We start from the raw sequence: 19,343 nt of genomic DNA, 5'->3' as shown, positions 1-19,343 counted from the left end.
GTCCATTCTCTACATCTGCGTCTTTATTCCTGTCCTGCTCATAGGTTCTTCAGAACCATTTTTTTTTAAGATTCCATATGAATGTGTTAGCATACGGTATTTGTTTTTCTCTTTCTGACTTACTTCACTCCGTATGACAGATTTTAGGTCCATCCACCTCACTACAAATAACTCAATTTCGTTTCTTTTTATGGCTGAGTAATATTCTTTGTATGTATGTGCCACATCTTCTTTATCCATTCATCTGTTTATGGACACTTAGGTTGCTTCCATGTCCTGACTATTGTAAATAGTGCTGCAATGAACATTGTGGTACATGATTCTTTTTGAGTTATGGTTTTCTCATGGTATATGCCCAGGAGTGGGATTGTTGGGTCACATGGTAGTTCTATTTTTAGTTTTTTAAGGAACCTCCATACTGTTCTCCACAGTGGCTGTATCAATTTACATTCCCACCAACAGTGCAAGAGGATTCCCTTTTCTCCACACCCTCTCCAACATTTATCATTTGTAGATTTTGTGATGATGGCCATTCTGACTGGTGTGAGGTGATAATTCATTGTAGTTTTGATTAGCATTTCTCTAATGATTAGTGATGTTGAGCATCCTTTCATGTGTTTGTTGGCAATCTGTATATCTTCTTTGGACAAATGTCCATTTAGGTCTTCTTCCCATTTTTGGATTGGGTTGATTGTTTTTTTGATATTGAGCTTCATGAGCTGCTTGTATATTTTGGAGATTAATCCTTTGTCAGTTGTTTTGTTTGCAAATAGTTTCTTTCATTCTGAGGGTTGTCTTTTCATCTTGTTTATGGTTTCCTTTGCTGTGCAAAAGCTTTTAAGTTTCATTAGGACCCATTTGTTTATTTTTGTTTTTATTTCCATTTCTCTAGGAGGTGGGTCAAAAAGGATCTTGCTGTGATTTATGTCACAGAGTGTTCTGCCTATGTTTTCCTCTAAGAGTTTCATAGTGTCTGGCCTTACATTTAGACCTTTAATCCATTTTGAGTTTATTTTTGTGTATGGTGTTAGGAAGTGTTCTAATTTCATTCTTTTACATGCAGCTGTCCAGTTTTCCCAGCACCACTTATTGAAGAGGCTGTCTTTTCTCCATTGTATATTCTTGCCTCCTTTATCAAAGATAAGGTAACCATATATGCGTGGGTTTATCTCTGGGCTTTTTATCCTGTTCCATTGATCTATATTTCTATTTTTGTGGCACTACCATACTGTCTTCATTACTGTAGCTTTGTAGTATAGTCTGAAGTCCGGGAGCCTGATTCCTCCAGCTCCATTTTTCTTTCTCAAGATTCCTTTAGCTATTCGGGGTCTTTTGTGTTTCCATACACATTGTGAAATTTTTTGTTCTAGTTCTGTGAAAAATGCCATTGGTAGTTTGATAGGGTTTGCATTGACTCTGTAGATTGCTTTGGGTAGTACAGTCATTTTCACAGTGTTGATTCTTCCAATCCAAGAACATGGTATATCTCTCCATCTGTTTGTATTATCTTTAATTTCTTTCATCAGTGTCTTATAGTTTTCTGCATACAGGTCTTTTGTCTCCTTAGGTAGGTTTATTTCTAGGTATTTTATTCTTTTTGTTGCAATGGTGAATAGGAGTGTTTCCTTAATTTCTCTTACAGATTTTTCATCATTAGTGTATAGGAATGCAAGAGATTTATGTGCATTAATTTTGTATCCTGCTACTTTACCAAATTCATTGATTAGCTCTAGTAGTTTTCTGGTAGCGTCTTTAGGATTCTCCATGTATAGTATCACATCATCTGCAAACAGTGACAGCTTTACTTCTTCTTTTCCAATTTGGGTTCCTTTTATTTCTTTTTCTTCTCTGATTGTTGTGGCTAAATCTTCCAAAACTATGTTGAATTATAGTGGTGAGAGTGGACAACGTTGTCTTGTTCCTGATCTTAGTGGAAATGGTTTCAGTTTTTCAGTATTGAGAATGATGTTTGCTGTGGGTTTGTCATATATGGCCTTTATTATGTTGAGGTAAGTTCCCTCTATGCCTACTTTCTGGAGTGGTTTTATCACAAATTGGTGTTGAATTTTGTCAAAAGCTTTTTCTGCATCTATTGAGATGATCATATGGTCTTAATCCTTCAGTTTGTTAATATGGTGTATCACATCGATTGATTTGTGTATACTGAAGAATCCTTGCATTCCTGGGATAAACCCCACTTGGTCATGGTGTATGATCCTTCTAATGCGCTGTTGGATTCTGTTTGCTAGTATTTTGTTGAGGATTTTTGCATCTATATTCATCAGTGATATTGGCCTCTAGTTTTCTTTTTTTGTGACATCGTTGTCTGGTTTTGGTATCAGGGTGGTGGTGGCCTCGTAGAATGAGTTTGGGAGTGTTCCTCCCTCTGTTATATTTTGGAAGAGTTTGAGAAGGATAGGTGTTAGCTCATCTCTAAATGTTTGATAGAATTTGCCTGTGAAGCCATCTGGTCCTGGGCTTTTGTTTGTTGGAAGATTTTTAATCACAGTTTCAATTTCAGTGCTTGTGATTGGTCTGTTTATATTTTCTATTTCTTCCTGGTTCAGTCTTGGAAGGTTGTCCTTTTCCAAGAAGTTGTCCATTTCTTCCAGGTTGTCCTTTTTATTGGCATATATTTACTTGTCGTAATCTCTCATGATCCTTTATATTTCTGCAGTGTCAGTTGTTACTTCTCCTTTTTCATTTCTAATTCTGTTGATTTGAGTATTCTCTCTTTTTTTCTTGATGAGTCTGGCTAATGGTTGTTTATCTTCTCAAAGAACCAGCTTTTAGTTTTATTGATCTTTGATATCGTTTCCTTCATTTCTTTTTCATTTATTTCTGATCTGATCTTTATGATTTCTTTCCTTCTGCTAACTTTGGGGTATTTTGTTCTTCTTTCTCCAATTGCTTTAGGTGTAAGGTTAGGTTGTTTATTTGAGATGTTTCTTGTTTCTTGAGGTAGGATTGTATTGCTATAAACTTCCCTCTTAGAATTGCTTTTGCTGCATCCCATAGGTTTTGGGTCGTCGTGCTCTCACTGTCATTTGTTTCTAGGTATTTTTTGATTTCCTTTTTAATTTCTTCAGTGATCTCTTGGTTAGTTAGTAGCATATTGTTTAGCCTCCATGTGTTTGTATTTTTTATAGTTTCTTTCCTGTAATTGATATCTAGCCTCATAGCGTTGTGGTCAGAAAAGATACTTGATACGATTTCAATTTTCTTAAATTTACCAAGGCTTGATTTGTGACCCAAGATATGGTCTATCCTGGAGAATGTTCCATAACCACTTGAGAAGAAAGTGTATTCTGTTGTTTTTGGATGGAATGTCCTATAAATATCAATTAACTCCATCTTGTTTATTGTGTCATTTAAAGCTGTGTTTCCTTATTTATTTTCATTTTGATCTGTCCATTGGTGAAAGCAGGGTGTTAAAGTCCCCTACTATTATTGTCTTACTGTTGATTTCCCCTTTTATGGCTGTTAGCATTTGCCTTATGTATTGAGTTGCTCTTATGTTGGTTGCATAAATATTTACAATTGTTATATCTTCTTGGATTGATCCCTTGATCATTATGTAGTGTCCTTCTTTGTCTCTTGTAATAGTCTTTATTTTAAAGTCTCTTTTATCTGATATGAGGATTGCTACTCTAGCTTTCTTTTGATTTCCATTTGTATGGAATATCTTTTTCCATCCCCTCACTTTCAGTCTCTATGTGTCCCTAGGTCTGAAGTGGGTCTCTTGTAGACAGCATATATATGGGTCTTGTTTTTGTATCCATTCAGCCAGTCTGTGTCTTTTGGTTGGAGCATTTAATCCATTTACATTTAAGGTGGTTATCGATATGTATGTTCCTATTACTATTTTCTTAATTGTTTTGGGTTTGTTATTGTAGGTCCTTTCCTTCTCTTGTGCTTCCTGTCTAAAGAAGTTCCTTTAGCATTTGTTGTAAAGCTGGTTTGGTGTTGCTGAATTCTCTTAGCTTTTACTTGTCTGTAAAGCTTTTAATTTCTCCGTTGAATCTGAATGAGATCCTTGCTTGGTAGAGTAATCTTGGTTGTAGGTTTTTCCCTTTCATCACTTTAAATATATCCTGCCACCCCCTTCTGGCTTGCAGAGTTTCTGCTGAAAGATCAGCTCTTAGCCTTATGGGGATTCCCTTGTATGTTATTTGTTGCTTTTCCCTTGTTGCTTTTAATATTTTTTCTTTGTATTCAATTTTTGATAGTTTGATTAATATGTGTCTTGGTGTGTTTCTCCTTGGATTTATCCTGTATGGGACTCTCTGTGTTTCCTGGACTTGATTGACTATTTCCTTTCCCATATTAGGGAAGTTTTCAACTATAATCTCTTCAAATATTTTCTCAGTTCCTTTCTTTTCTCTTCTTCTTCTTGGACCCCTGTAATTCAAATGCTGTTGCAGTTAATATTGTCCCAGAGGTCTCTGAGACTGTCCTCAATTCTTTTCATTCTTTTTTCTTTATTCTTCTCTGTGGTAGTTATTTCCACTATTTTATCTTCCAGGTCACTTATCCGTTCTTCTGCCTCAGTTATTCTGCTATTGATTTCTTCTAGAGAATTTTAAATTTCATTTATTGTGTTGTTCATCATTGTTTGCTCTTTAGTTCTTCTAATTCCTTGTTAAACGTTTCTTTTATTTTCTCCATTCTATTTCTGAGATTTTCGATCTTCTTTAGTATCATTACTCTGAATTCTTTTTCAGGTAGACTGCCTATTTCGTCTTCATTTGTTTGGTCTGGTGGGTTTTTACTTTGCTCCTTCATCTGCTGCATATTTCTCTGTCTTCTCATTTTGCTTAACTTACTGTGTTTGGGGTCTCCTTTTCGCAGGCTGCAGGTTCGTAGTTCCCATTGTTTTTGGTGTCTGCCCCCAGTGGGTAAGGTTGGTTCAGTGGGTTGTGTAGGCTTCCTGGTGGAGGGGACTGGTGACTGTGTTCTGGTGGATGAGGCTGGATTTTGTCTTTCTGGTGGGCAAGGCCATGTCCGGTGGTGTGTTTTGTGGTGTCTGTGAACTTATTATGATTTTAGGCAGCCTCTCTGCTAATGGGTGGGGTTGTGTTCCCATCTTGCTAGTTGTTTGGCATGGAGTGTCCAGCACTGGAGCTTGCTGGTCGTTGAGTGGAGCTGGGTCTTAGCATTGAGACGGACATCTCTGGGACAGCTCTCGCTGATTGATATTTTGTGGGGCTGGGTGGTCTCTGGTGGTCCAATGTCCTGAACTCAGCTCTCCCACCTCAGAGGCTCTGGTCTGACAGCTGGCTGGAGCACCAAGACCCTGTCAGCCACATGGCTCAGAACAAAAGGGAGAAAAAAAAAGAAAGAAACAAAAATAAATAAATAAAATAAAGTTATTACTATAGAAAATTTTTAAAAATGTTATTAAAATAAAAAAATAAAAAAAGAAGCAAGCAACCAAACCAATAAACAAATCCACTAATGATAACAAGCACTAAAATCTAAACCAAGATAAACACAAAACCAGAAACAAATCAGATGCAGAAAGCAAACCCCAATCTACAGTTGCTCCCAACGTCCACCACCTCAATTTTGGGATGATTCGTTGTCTATTCACATATTCCACAGATACAGGGTACATCAAATTGATTGTGGAGATTTAATCCGCTGCTCCTGAGGCTGCTGGGAGAGATTTCCCTTTCTCTTCTTTGTTCGCACAGCTCCTGGGGTTCAGCTTTGGATTTGGACCCACCTCTGCGTGTAGGTCGCCCGAGGGCATCTGTTCTTTGCCCAGACAGGACAGGGTTAAAGGAGCAGCTGATTCGGGGGCTCTGGCTCACTCAGGCCTGGGGGAGGGAGGGGTATGGAATGCGGGGCCAGCCTTCGGCGGCAGAGGCCAGCATGACGTTGAACTAGCCTGAGGCGCACCATGTGTTCTCCCGGGGAAGTTGTCCCTGGATCATGGGACCCTGGCACTGGCGGGCTGCACAGGCTCCCGGGAGGGGAGGCATGAATAGTGACCTGTGCTCGCACACAGGCTTCTTGGTGACTGCAGCAGCAGCCTTAGCATTTCATGCCCGTCTCCGGTGTCTGCGTTGTTAGCCGTGGCTCGCACCCATCTCTGGAGCTCATTTAGGAGGTGCTCTGAATCCCCTCTCCTTGTGCACCCCAAAACAATGAGGTCTCTTGCCTCTTAAGCAGGTCCAGACTTTTTCCCGGACTCCCTCCTGGCTAGCTGTGGTGCCCTAACCCCCTTCCAGCTGTGTTCACGCAGCCAACCCCAGACCTCTCCCTGTGATCTGACCTCTGAAGCCCGAGCCTCAGCTCCCAGCCCCCACCCATCCTGGTGGGTGAGCAGACAAGCCTCTTAGGCTGGTGAGTGCTGGTTGGCACCGCTCCTCTGTGCGGGGATCTCTCCGCTTTGCCCTCCGCACCCCTGTGGCTGCGCTCTCCTCCGTGGCTCCAAAGCTTCCCCCCTCCGCCACCCGCAGTCTCCGCCCGTGAAGGGGCTTCCTAGTGTGTGGGAACTTTTCTTCCTTCACAACTCCCTCCCAGAGTGGCAGGTCCTGTCCCTGTTCTTTTGTCTTTGTTTTTTCTTTTTTCTTTTACCCTACCCAGGTACGTGGTGAGTTTCTTGCCTTTTGGGAAGTCTGATGTCTTCTGCCAGCGTTCAGTAGGTGTTCTGTAGGAGTTGTTCCACATGTAGATGTATTTTCAATGTATTTGTGGGGAGGAAGGTGATCTCCACATCTTATTCCTCCGCCATCTTGAAGGTCCTCTCCCCAAGGGCATCCTATGCTTTCTTTCTGCTTATCTCCTTGTTATTGTTTTGTAACTTTATTCCATTGGTGAAGTTCATACTCAAAGTTTGAAACATTCCATATGTACTTGAAAAATAAAGGTTTATTCTCCAAAAATAAAAACACCATCTACCCCATTCTAACAGAGCAATTCTGCAGAATAACTACAGACCTATTAATCTTCTGGTCATTTCTTCTAAATTTCACAACAGCTTCCTCTATGATAAACTGAGTCTGAGTTTCTCAGTCTAATATTCTACACGGATAGCACACAGACTCCAGGAGTTATTTTTTTTTTTTTTTTAATTAATTAATTAATTAATTTATTTATTTTTGGCTGTGTTGGGTCTTCGTTTCTGTGCGAGGGCTTTCTCTAGTTGCGGCAAGCGGGGGCCACTCTTCATTGCAGTGTGCGGGCCTCTCACTATCGTGGCCTCTCTTGTTGCGGAGCACAGGCTCCAGACGCGCAGGCTCAGCAGTTGTGGCTCACGGGCCTAGTTGCTCCGCGGCATGTGGGATCTTCCCAGACCAGGGCTCGAACCCGTGTCCCCTGCATTAGCAGGCAGATTCTCAACCACTGCGCCACCAGGGAACCCCCTCCAGGAGTTTTTGACAGGAGCCCTGTTGCTGGTTTGTGGCCTCGGGTTAAATACTCTGCCCCCCTGTAAACCACATTTCCTCCCCTGTAAAACAGGGGTAATGACAATGCCTACCTCATTCAGTTGTTCTGTGCATCCAATGAGAGCATGTGTGCACGTTGCCTGCTGCAATGTAAACACTCATTACTTGTCAGCAACTATCAAGCATGTGATGAACTATTGTTAAACACTCTCATTGTTTTTCAAAGTCTGCCAGAATAACATAACACTGTTTGCTACTTTTATTGACTTTTTCACAAGATTTTGTTCTGGGGTTAAGACTAGGTTAGGAATTAAGCAGCATGAGGTCAATGAAGACTCCTAGTTATTGATGTTTAAATGAACCTGCTTTCAAGTGCCCAACAGGCAGAATTGGCAGGAATAGTCTCCTGAAGAGTGGATAATCTCTCGACATATAAAACAGGGCCAAGTGGTTTAAAGTGGGGCTAGAACAATGGGGTCCCTGAGGGTAATCATAGGGACTTTTGCTAATGTACCTTTGGTCTTACCTGTGGGTGAAGAGGGAGCTAGTAGAGACATTAAAACAACTGGAGCAATTGTAGAAAATTAGACACATAACCAGGAATCTCACACATCTCTGCATGGAGGTATGCTTTAACGCTACATGTACGCAAAGCCAGATTTGCCTTAATTGGAGTTTGTAATTGACCCCAGAATGCAAGGAAGTATTCCACCGGGTCCCTGAGTTCTACAGCATAAACATTGCTGAGATTTGAGTATGGAAAAATTACAAAGCAAGTATTGCCAGGACCCCAGAGACATGACCTAAGAGTTCCTTTCTGAAATACAACACCAGAAAAAAAATCCCATAACTATAACCATCTTAAATCTAAAATAGTTATGTTTGGCTCATGTTATTAAATATTTAAATAATTCATATTGAATAAGACTAGTTGCCATTTGATGGGTCCTTACAGTAGATGCCAACTCTGTGTTATATCTTTGCAGTATTATTCTATTTATTTGTTAACAAAGGAGCTGTAATTGTCATTCACATTTTACCCATGAGAGAAGTGAGAATCAGAAAGTTTAATTACATTGCTGAAAATCACATTGCTAATAGAAGCAAAACAAAGATTTGAACCAGATTTGCTGGATCCAAATCCTGTGCTCTTAACTAATACACAGGATAGTTCACAGCCACACTGTGAAGGTCATTGTCAGAGCAAATTACCCAAATCCAAGCAAAACTTTGTTTTTCATAGCACATATGCATCTATTCAGTGCATCTAAGGAAGTTTTTGAATAATTAGGAGATCTAAAAGTTAAGTGAAGAATTGCAGAGCCAAGCTCCAGAAGAGAACAGAAATTAAAGGAAGTGAGTTTGGTGTCTAGGACTACTTTTGTCTGGGGATCAGTTTTGAAGGCAGTGGTCAAGAGGCCATCACAAGCTGTTGGCAGCCCTCTGGGGCTCAGGTGATGACAAAAGTCCACAAAGGAAAAACTAAGCATAAGGAATCCACATTATTTGGATTGGAATCTTGAGGAGTGCACCCCAAAAGAAATGGGGACTTGAAAGTAGATATGCCCCTAAAGGTTTTTCATTATTGTTTAAAATTTCCCTAACCTGTGAAATTATATAAACATAATCATGAATTGCGAATGAGCCTAAGAACCTGGCAGAAATGGATGTACTTCTCTGGAGAAAGATAATATCACCGTAGGCCTCAAATTAGTTCTGAAAATTATTTTGCAAATACAGTGTGCATCATATAAAAAAAAACTTGATAGAAGGAGGTAAGACAATATGAATGACATGCTGTCAGCAGAAAAAATAGACAGTAGAAGTATACTCATAGGGGCTCCAGATAAAGAAGTCATTAGATACAAACTTTAAGATAACTATGCTTACATGTCTAAATTGAAAAAAAGATAAGATTGAGAATTTTAGAAGATGAGAAACTACAAAAATGAATCAGATGGAAACTCTAGAATCAAAAAACATGATATTCCAAATTAAGAGCTCAGTAAATGGCTTTAACAGATTACATACAGCTCAAGAAAGAATTGGTTAGCTGGAAACTATATTAGAAGAAAATATTCAGAAAGAAGATTTAAAAGACAAAAAATTAAATTTTAAAAGACAGAGTAAAACAGAAGACAGTGAGAAACTCTAATGTGCATGAAATTGGAATCTCAGAAGAAAAGGAAAGAGAGAATGAGTCAAAATCAATAACTAAAGGCTATTGAGATAAAGGCTAAGAACTTACCAAAACTGCTAAAAGATATCAAACTCACATGAGAAGCCCTAAAAACCTCAAGTAGGATAAAGAAAAAGGAACCTGCATCCTAGGCACATCATAGTAAAACTGCTGAAAGCAAAAGCAAAAAAGAAAATCTTAAAGACAGCCAGAGGAAAAACAGGCTTTACCTTCAAAGGAATAACAATATAATTGACAGCTAACTTTTAAACAGACAAGATAGAAGCCAGAAGATAATGATATAATATCTTTAAATTGATGGGGAAAAACCTGTGAACCTAGAATTGTAAACCTAGCAAAATATCCTTCAGTAATAAAGGTTGATCAAGATGGTGATATAGGAGGCTACTCTTCTCCACCAAATGTACAGCTATACACAGAGCAATTACCTCTGAAGGAAATGTAGAAACTGTCTGAGAGACTCCTACATATCAGGCAAATGAGGAAATACCCACACTGAAGTGGGTAGGAAATGCCAAGACACACTCTTTCTGTAAACCCCACCCCTGGCACAGCATCATACAGTCTGGTGGGAACTCCAAACTCTTGGCTTCTCGCTAAGGAGCAAGCAGTTTGAACCCCAAATTTAGCACCCCAACTTTTAAGACTCCCACCCAAGGGACAGATCCCTCAAACACCTAGCTCTGAAAACCAATTGATCTTGTGTCCATGGAACCCAAATGAATATGGCAAATGAAGAGGTTATTAATGGGCACACAAGCACTCACTGTAGCTAATCACCCAAGGACTCAGCACAGATGGAGCAGGGAAAATCACCCATCTACCAGTCTTTGCCTGAAGGGGTCCATCTGCTGAAGCTTTTTCCTCTAAGATCAGGAATAAGACAAGAATGCCCACTCTTACCACTTTTATTCAACTGGAAGTCCTAGCCAGAGCAATTAGGTGAGAGAAAGAAATGAAGGACATATAAATTGGAAAGAAAGAAGTAAAACAGTCTCTGTTTGCAGATGGCATGATCCTATATGAAGAAAACCCTAAGGACTCTACCAAAAAAACTATTATAAATAAAAAACAAATGTAGAAAAGTTGCAGGGTACAAAATCAACACACAAAATTCTTTTGCATTTCTTTATGCTAACCATGAGCTAGCAGAAAGAGAAATTAAGAAAATAATTCCCCTTAGAATCACAACCAGAAGAATAAAATACCTAGGAATAAATTTAACCAAGGAGTTGAAAGTCTTATACACTGAAAACTATAAGACATTGTTGAAAGAAATTAAAGAAGACACAATAAATGGAAAGATATACTTGCTCATGGATTAGAAGAATTAACATTGTTAAAATGTCCATATTACCTAAAGTAATCTACAGATTCAATGTAATCTCTATCGAAATCCCAAGGATGTTTTTTCAAAGAAATAGAATAAAAAATTCTAGAATTTATAGGGAATCACAGAAGACCCTGAATAGCCAAAGCAATCCTGAGGAAAAAAAAAAATCTGGAGATATCACACTCCCTGATTTCAAACTATATTACAAAGCCATTGTAATCAAAACATCATGGTATTAACAGAAAAACAGAAAAATATAACAGAAATTAGAGCCTAGAAATAAATCCACACATATATGGACAATTAATTTATGACAAGGAAGCAAAGAATATAGAGAATATAGAGATATTCTCTATTAGAGATAGTTTCGTCAATAAATGATGTTTGGGAAAACTGGACAGCCACATGCAAAAAGAAGAAACTAGACCACTATCTCACACCATACACAAAAATCAACTGAACATGGATTAAAGACTTGAATGTAACACCTGAAACCACAGCACTCCTAGAAGAAAACATAGGTGGTATGCTCTTTGATACTGGCCTTAGCAATATTTTTCTATCTATGTCTCCTCAGGCAAAAATCATCATTAGAGATTAAGAGGGACACATCATCCTTTTAATAAGCTCAATTCACCAGGATGATATAACTATTCTAAATTTTTATGCACTTAATAAACATAACCTCAAAATATGTAAAGCAAAACTTGAGTTATAAGAAATAAGTAAATTCTTAATTATAGTGGGAAATGTTAACATATCTCTTAGATATGACTGAACGACAGACAAAATGTCAGTAAGGATAAAGAGCTTTGAACAATAATATTAGAAAACATGACATATATGTATATATATACACACACATATATATACACGTATGTGTGTGTGTGTGTATACATATATATATAATACCATAGCAACAGTAGCAGAGTACACATATTTTTCTAGCACACGGGAAGTATTTACGAAATTGAGCATAGGTAGGACCAGAGAGTAAGTCTCAAAAATTTCAAAAGATCAAAATGATAGAGTATTTTCTGCAATCACAGTGCAATTGAACTACAAGCCAACTTCAAAAGGATAACTAGATAATCCTACATGTTTGGAAATAAAGAAATATGCTTCTAAATGACTACTATGTTAAAGAAGGAATCACAATGGAAATTAGAAAATACTCTGAACTAAATGATAATGAAAATTCTATACATCAAAACTTATAGAATGCAGCTAAAGTTGTGCTTACGTGAAAAAGTGTAGCACTAAATGCATATATTAGAAAAGAAGAAAGGCCAAATATCAGAGCCAAGCACCCAGCTCAAGAAATTAGGAAGAAAACAACAAATCAAAATAAAATAAATTAGAATGAAGGAAATGATGAGGATGAGAGCAGAAATGAATGAAGCAGAAAACAGACAATAGAAGGAACCAAGAAAGACAAAAGGTAGTTCTTTGAAAATACTAATAAAATTGATAAAGTCCTGGTGATATTGGTTTAAAAAGAGAGAGAGAGGGAGAGAAGCTATAAATATGCAATGTAAGGAACGAAAAGGGGAATAACTATGGATCCTGCAGCTACTAAGAAGATAGTAAGTAAGTAAACATTATGACTTATGCCACTCAACTTGATATTTTTCATGACTTGGATATCGTTGTAGAAGCCATCAACTTACCAAAATTGTCAGAAAATAGACTTAAAACTATTAAAAATCAAATCCATAATTAAAATTTTTCCTTCGAAGAAAAGTCTAGGCTCAGATGACTTTACTGGTGAATGCCACTAAATTCTTAAAGAAGAAATCATTCCAAGATTACACAAACTCTCCCAGAGAATAAAAAGAAAAAGAGGTAAATGTCCCCAATTCATTTTCAAGGGCTTTCTTAGCGAAAGCTAACAAGATCACTTCAAAATAGGAAAATTTGACTCACTTATTCAAGACCATTGGTGCAGAAATTCCCCTCCCCCCCCAAAAAATAGCATATTGAATCTATAGCAAGTAATGCATTACAACTGAGTTGTGTTTATTCCATGAATACAAGGCTGGTTTGAGTTTTGAAAATCAATCAATCTAATTCACTACATTAACCATTAACAGAAAAAAAAAACAGTCAGATAATAGAATCAGCTCAACAGGCCACAGAAAACATTTTATAAAATTCAGCTACAATTCATGATTTCAACAAACAACAACAAAAATTAATAGCTGTAAGGTTAACAAACTAGGAAGAGATGGAAAATTCCTTAATCTGATAAAGGATCTACCAAAAATCCCTAGTTTTGAAATCAGGAATGAGACAAGGATGCCCACCATTACTGCTTCTACTCGGTATTGTAGTTAAAGTTCTAGCTGGTAATTTAAGAAAAGAAATAAAGGTGTAAGGATCGCAGAGGCTGGGAAAAAGCAGCCCTTAATCACATGATGATGTTGTTGAATTATTGTGTACATAGGAAATAAAAATAAAGCTACAGACAAATTATTAGAATGAATACGTTAGTTTAATCAAACACCTAGAGGGGAAAAAAATCTAACAAATGATATGCAAGATCTGTATGCAGATGAATATGAAACATTATTGGTATAAATAAAGGGAAATCTAAATAATCAGGGGAACATAGTGTGTTCAGGTATCAGAAGACAATATATTTGATGTATTAGTTCTCCAAACTGATCTATATATTCAAAGCAATTTCTGCTGAAATTGAAACTAAGAGGTTTTCTTTGTGCATGTGTGTGTGTGTAATTTGACAAGCTGATTCTAAAGCGATAATGAAAAACAAAGGACTAGGAATAGAAGATTATCTGAAGGAAGAACAAGGTGGGAGTAACTGCCTCTACCAGCCGTCAAAGTTTATTATAAAGCTACAGTTATTCAAAGTGTGAAACTGACCCAAGAAGAGACAAAGAGACCAATGAAAATGACAGGGTTACCAAAGAAAAAGACTTGGACCAGGGCCAGAAGAGACACCTAACCTTGGCCACTTGTGTGATGGCTTCCCCTGAGTCAGAGGCTCTTCAAACTCACTTCACACCAATCACATCCGTATCTTGCTTGGGGAGGGGGGCGGGCGGTGCAGGTAGGCGACTGGAACTTTTCCCCCAGTTAACTCTAATCTGCAGGTGGGTTTGAAAACCACCTCTCCCAACACATGCATGCGCACACAGACACACACAGACACACACCTCTTTCTCCCTAAGCTTGGATGAGCAAGGCAGTTTTTATTTAAAACTCATTAGGAGGATGGAGAACGCGATTATATCATATCCCCAAAATTTTAAACTCCATTTAGATTTTGTCTTTCCCCCAAATTCTACTCCCTTAAGCTGCTACCCCTTCCCCCTCTAGCCACATTCTTTATGCCTTCCTGTACTCCTGTTATTATTATTATTTTATTTTGGAGAACCATTTCTCCCTTCCCTCAGTTTCCCTAACCTACGTCTCTATCATCACCTTGCCTAGCAAGCAAAGGCCTTTGTGAGGACTCACTCTTAGAAATTGAAGGTACTTTTAATTTAAGGTTTTCGCCATCGCATATTGCTGTGCGTGGCTTGGATCGTCTTCCTCTGTGTGTATTTTCAGTGGTGGCGCAGACTGTGTGAACGCGGGGCTGCGCTCCCCACGTGCTGCTCAAGCAGCCCCTGCGATGCGGGCTGCCTGACACGCACCCTGTGAGTGAAGATGTGCCCCATAGCACCAATAGCTCAGCAGCCCCGGCTTCGTGGGCTGTGACCTCGGCAGTCACACAGGGCCCCACATGGAGAAGGGTCTGCGCTTGGGTTAATGCTCTGCTGTCATCGTCTTGAAATTCTTAATCATTTGTGAACGAGGGGCTCCACATTCTCAGTTTGCTCTGGGCCCTGCAGACAATGCGGTCAGCCCTGTGCCGAGGAAAGGGCTTGCTCAATTTTACAGCAAAAAAAAAAAAAGAAAAGAAAAACCTCTGGGCCAAGTGCTCTGTGCAATACTTTCTCTGGCTTCTCAGAAACCATTTCCTCTTTTCGACTCTCAGCTATCCCCCTGGGTTTAGCAGCTGGGTGTACACTTGCTGCCTTACTGAATCGCTGATGTTCATTTCCTGCCCACTTCCCATGTTTTCACAGCAGCCGAACGGGGCTCTTCACCACCTGGCCCCAATCTCTTGCCCTGGCCTTGTGCCTTTTTCTTCCCCCCCTCCTCCTGCCTCTGCTCCCACCCTGAACATGACTCACTGACTGCTTCAGCCCTCCTCCCCAAGGCAACACTTTGACCACACAGAACCTGCTCTGTCACCAAAACAGGATGTGCTTCTTGCCTTTGTGCCCCATCGTGTGCTTTTCCTTCTGCCTGGAATGCTTTTCCATCACTGCCACCCATAGTCACTTTGGCTTTCATTCCCTTAGGCCCAGCGCAAATGTTAGCTTCTGCATTAAGAGAGCCTGAGACAGAAGTCATCATCCACTCCCTCTTGCTCCTGTAGCTTTGAAGACACCCCTCTGTCATAGCAGGTGACACGGCGTGGCATACAGACCTCTTCCATCCTCTCCCACCCACCTTATTCTGGATAAGTCAGTTCTTGACTTAGAATACAAGTCAGTCATTCTTTCTAGAAAGATCTCCCTGAATACTTGCTCTTCCCTAGTCATAGCACTAATCGTATTATAACACAATCTCTCCTTATTTCTTAACCCGCAGCTTGGCATGTATTAGATGCTCAATAATGTTTGTTCAGTTAAAAAAAAAGTCTGAAATGATGTATGTGCTCATTGAGAGTATTGTCTTGGGTCCTGAGCCCAAGACCTGGGCTTGGTTAGGTAACCCCATCCTTGACTTGAGGTTGCGTTCTTCAGGGGAGGATGACAGGGTGTGGGGATCTGGGCTGCCACTCACTCGGGCCCAAGATGATGAATCTCCCTTTCTGTTGTAATAAACCTCATTTGGTGTCTAGAGAGTGACAGAAAGTAGTGCTAAATTCATGAAAATGTAACTGTCTGTGCCAAGTATATAGAATTATAATAAGCATCACAGGAGAGTTGGAACTTTGGAAAAACACTGGGAACTAGCTCTCGCAAGAGCTGCTGTCTTGACATCAGGTTGGGAACTAGCTCTTGCAAGGGTTGCTGTCTTGACGTCAGGGTGGGCCTGGCCCTGAGGCCTTGGTGCTTTCATCAGGCCTCCTTCCTGGCCTCATTCTTACCCATCTCCCATGATCTTGGGCCCCATTTTTTACCTCTCATTGTGTACCGACTTCCTGGAAAACCAGCAGGGAGGTCGCTTTCTTTTGAGGAGGTTCCTGCCTCCATATCTTGTGCTGGGCATTTTCCTTCTTGTGGCTCCACCTGCTTTTTGAAGCTCCCTGCTTCCAAGAAACCAACCATCAGTTGGAAGAAGATGGGGTTTCTCTCACCCCCGTCCACGCCCTCCTTTTAAGAGACTGGCTCCCCTTCTCTGTAAAGGATTCCCCACCCAACAAGGAATTCTCTCTGCCAATGGCGTCAAGGAAATTACTTGAGCTCGTTAAGTCTCAATGTATTGAGGACCAAGAGAAGTTCAGGGGAACTGAGCTGTAATTGAGTGTTTACTGTAAGCTAGTGATATGCTAGGAAGTTACAGGGAAATCAATTTGGGATTCATAAATATAAAGAAGGATGTTGTTTCAGGCAGAGCTAAGCTCCATTAAAAATGGAATAGGAAGCCTTTTGAGAGCGTGCGCTACCTATCATTAGAAGTGTTCATGAGTGGGCTGAACATACCAGGGCTAATATAGAGGGAATTCCTGCCTGGGGAGGAGGTTGGCGAGAGAGAGCCTCCATGTTTTCTCCCGACTTTCAAGCTTCTACTATTTCATTATAGGGTTCTAACCTTGTAATACAGTTTATATTTCAAAATACTGTTCTTAATTAGTTGTTTTTTTAAACTCCTTCTGAAGTGAATCAGCTTCATACAGTGGTAATTAGCTTATTGGTAGAAACAATGGCAGAGCCTGAAACATGCATATTTTTTTGTATATGTGGCAAGGACAAAAGAAAGCCTGACTCTTATTGTTCCTGCACTATTTTCCAGAAATGAGATCTTCTAGTATCCCTGTGAGGATGTAACAGTAACTTAACCAGGTTAATAAATAACATGAAAATAAACAATTATTAATATGGAATATTAAAAAAATGCTGGAGCTGGATTAATCAGCCTTCAGACAATTGAGCATGGGTTTCTTGTTAATTGCTCTTCTTGCAACTGGAGTGAACTCAGAAGGCAAGATTATATTTAAGAGAGAAAACATAGGCTTTGCCTATGGGGGCACATAGTCTGGGACATCTGGTAGACCTCACCGTATGTGGCCATGTGCAGGGCACACTGGAGGGAACATGACTTCATTATGAGTTAGGTGTAATAATCAAAACATGATCATAGTGGCTCAGCCAAATAGGGTCTTGTTTTGCCCCCAAAAGTCCTGAGCTAGGTAGGTGGTTCAAAGATGGTACGATTGTGTGAAGAAACCATCAAATACATAGCCTCCCTTTAACTTCACATCTGCCGATTTTATTTTGTGGGTTTTGCCCTCAGGGTCCAAGATGGCTGCTCCACCTCAGGCTTTCAGTTGCATTCTGGAAAAAAAGAAAAAAGAAATAACCTAGAGGAAAAAATGTTGCCTATTCCAGGAAAGTGAAACTTTCCAAGAAATTCCAGCTGACTTAAGCTTATGTCTCATTGGCCTGAGCTGTGTTCCATGCCCAGTTCTTGCTGAAATAGAGACTAGAAAATATAATTATTTCAGCTGGGCTCATCACATCCCCAAACTTAGGTTTTGTTAGTAGAGAAGAGGGCAGATAGATATTGGGTAGGGAACCAGCAGTGACTGACATAACATGTTTGTCCCAAGCTCCCGATGAGGTACCCTGCTCTCTCTGTGTCTTCTATTTCTAGATGGGAGCACCTCCACCATGAACTCTGAGGTTTGGAGATGCTGTTACCTGATAGACTTTGGGAGGAACTTATACTGCTGTCCTTGGCCCATCAGTGTTTAACTATCAGGATATAATTTGGAAATTTCTCTGTCTTCAGAAAGTGAGCCAGAACTGGTCCACTTGCAACCTCAGTGTCCTTCAGGGGCTCTGTGGGGATCATTAGCTCCATGCGTGAAATCTCTCTCATGCCACAGAGAAAAGAGTCTGACATGCCAGTCACGTTGTGACTTCCTTCCCTCATTTCCCCTCAGACCTACGCTGCATCTCCTCCTACTGGATGCGTTGGTCTTGCTGTCTGTTAACACCTAACTGAATCACTTTGCTGTACACCTGAAACTATCACAACATTGTTAATCAACTATACTCCAATATAAAATAAAAAGTTAAAAAAAAAAAACACCTAACAAAACAGCAAGCGCTCCTGTTTGGAACAGACCAACACCTTGAGATTTGTTTAAGCCAAGGAGGAGGTCATACCTTTAAACAAGAACAGATTTATGGCTCTCCTGACGTCCTCCAGAGATTCCTGTCTGGCAGTGCTCAGGAAAGAACAACTGAAGACTGAACTCCAACATTTTAGAACTGCCAGAGACCGAAACTGACAGAGACAAAAATATCCAACACAGCCTTGGTGGCTAGATCCAGTCTCTGATCTGTCCTTCTTTGGTTTGTGACACGTATCTGTTCTTTAGTTTACTCATCTATAAAATAAAAACAATGGTAACATACCTCATGTGGTTTTACGAGGAATAAACAAAGTTGATAGTTAGAACAGTACCCAGTACATCATAATGTAGAAATGTTGGCTATCATTATGATTAGTTATCTCCTATTCTTAAAGGTTTAGAGTCCTTGCGTCTTGCATGATGGCCAGTGTACATCTCAAGAAGCACAGCAAAGAGCCAGTGGGAATATTAAGTTTTAAGTCAGGATGGTTGGTTCTTGTTACTAGCACCAAGGGCTCTTCTCATATCACAAATAATGGGATTATCCCCCAAGTAGGTCAGCATGGCACGAAATACATGATCTGTGATAGGAATTACTTTTCTGATCCACTTTTATGAATCGCCTATGCCTTTTCTGCCTGCTTTTTCATTTTCAGTACAAGTGCTTTGTTTCTTTCCTTTTTAAAAATGTGGTGAGCTTCACACACTAGTCTTTTGTGCGGATGTATGAGGAGCAACTAACATCAAAGACATATATGCATAGAATTCTTCTACCAAATCAACTTTTTTTTAAAAAAAGGACTCTTTAATTGGACAATACTTTAATTCTCTAAACAATGTTATGGTAGTTGACCACGTTTTGAAATTATCTTTGTCTTGTTTGGTAGTTGAATGGCATGAAAAATTTCCCTCTGCTTCCTTACCCTCTCCCAAGGGTCATTTTCCCCACTCTTTTCTCTGCCCTGCCTGGCCTCTGACCTGCCCAGCTCTGCTGTTTCTACAGACTTCTGAATCTAATTAATGTCTTAG

This window comes from Eubalaena glacialis, chromosome 14 (genome assembly GCF_028564815.1).
Source record: "Eubalaena glacialis isolate mEubGla1 chromosome 14, mEubGla1.1.hap2.+ XY, whole genome shotgun sequence".
Taxonomy (NCBI): domain Eukaryota; kingdom Metazoa; phylum Chordata; class Mammalia; order Artiodactyla; family Balaenidae; genus Eubalaena; species Eubalaena glacialis.
The sequence above is the reverse complement of the archived record's forward strand: the minus strand, read 5'-3'. Positions refer to the sequence as shown.